At 39.6% G+C, this 1,693-nt stretch overlaps 1 protein-coding gene across 1 annotated transcript in view; it reads left to right on the top strand.

The window, feature by feature from the left end:
* Nucleotides 1-1,693, top strand: part of LOC118421317 (DENN domain-containing protein 1A-like) — a gene marked incomplete in the record, with an annotated part of 53,219 nt that overhangs the window by 24,339 nt on the left and 27,187 nt on the right.

The following is a 1,693-nucleotide window of genomic DNA, read 5'->3' as shown; positions in this document are numbered from 1 at the left end:
GATTATTATTGTATGATGTATATTGTTTCAAACTGAACAGAATGTCAGGTGTTGATTTGAGTCTAAAGTAGATAAACCTCCAGGAATTTATTCTTTCACTACTCCAGAAAGCGCTCTCACATCGACGAATTTTCGCACTCACTCAGACCCAAAAAAGGGCTCACTCCTACTACCGGTTGGCAGGGAAAGCCTCCCGAAGTGAGAGAACTTTTTGTTCTGTGTGTGAGAGAGAATTTTAGCGTTGTGTGTCGGAAAAAGATTGATCGTCAACACAATATCTTTCGTATGAGTGATTGTTATTGCATGATGTATATCATTTCAAACTGAACAAAATGTCAATGTTTTTTTTGCGTTTGAAGTAAATAAACCTCCAGGAAGTTATTCTTTCACTACTCCAAAAGTGCTCTCACATCGACCAAATTTTGCTCTCACTCAAACCAAAATAAATCGCTCACTCCTCCAGCCGGGTTGGCGGGGAAAGCCCCCGTGGTGAAAGAACTTTTTGTTCTGTGGGTGAGAGAGAATTTCTGCGTTGTTTGTCGGAATAAAGTGATTGTCGAGGAAATGTCTGTAACATAACAGAATGTCATTGTTAAAATGGTTTATTATTGGAAACTGAAGAAAATGACACTGTTCATTCCCCTTTAAAAGTTAAGAAAACTCAAGAAAGTTATTCTTCCACTACTCCGAGAGCGCTCTCACATCGACAAAGATTCGCTCTCACTCAGACCAAAGTAATCGCTCACTCCTCCAGCCGGGTTGGTAAGGGAAGCCTCGCGGAGTGAGAGAACTTTTTGTTCTATGGGTGAGAGAGAATTTCAGCGTTGTGTGTCGGAATAATATCATTGTCGAGGAAATGTCTATAACATAACAGAATGTCATTGTTAAAAAGGTTTATTAGTGGAAACAAGAAAATGACACTGTTCATTGCCATTTGGAAGTTAAGAAAACTCCAGCAAGTTATTCTTCCACTACTCCGAAAGCGCTCTCACATCGACCAAATTTCGCTCTCACTCAGACGAAAAAATCGCTCACTCCTACAGCCGGGTTGGCAGGGAAAGCCTCCCGAAGTGAGAGAACTTTTTGTGCTGTGTGTGAGAGAGAATTGTAGTGTTTGTGTGTCGGAATAAAAATGTCTGCTGTATCAAAGAATAGTTTGTCTTTTGAAAGAATAATTCAATATGTGTTTGAGAGTTGATTTCTGCGTGTGTTTGAGACAAAAAATTGCACATTTGTTGACGCGCCATATTCTCGTGGTGTCTGCACTATGTGAAGAATGCAATCAACCCCCAAAACTTTAAATTCGCCGTACTTATACATCCGAACAAGGATCTTTTAAACTGTTCTCTTCAGGGACGGATTTTTTTCCACCTTAAGCTTTCTTACCATGGGTGTCTGACTTGCAGAAACTTCTTGCTGTGTATTTGAAAAAAAATCAGCCTCAGTTTTTGGATAATATTTGTTTTTACAGATATTATGTATGACTGCACGAACGATCGGAAAGAGTATCTAAGAAAGATATCGAGCGTGCAAGTTTGAGTCGGTGAAGGACAACTTATATGACATGTGTGCGTGCATTCTTTGAATCCAGAGACATTCCAGCTACGGTATATTTCAAATACATGTCTCTATGGGAAAAGGGAAAATCATACAAACTACATAACAGGTCAAAAGTCAAAGTCATGCTGGCCAT

Source organism: Branchiostoma floridae, chromosome 8 (genome assembly GCF_000003815.2).
Source record: "Branchiostoma floridae strain S238N-H82 chromosome 8, Bfl_VNyyK, whole genome shotgun sequence".
NCBI lineage: Eukaryota > Metazoa > Chordata > Leptocardii > Amphioxiformes > Branchiostomatidae > Branchiostoma > Branchiostoma floridae.
Note: the sequence above shows the minus strand (reverse complement) of the source record. Positions and strands in the feature narration are given on the sequence as shown.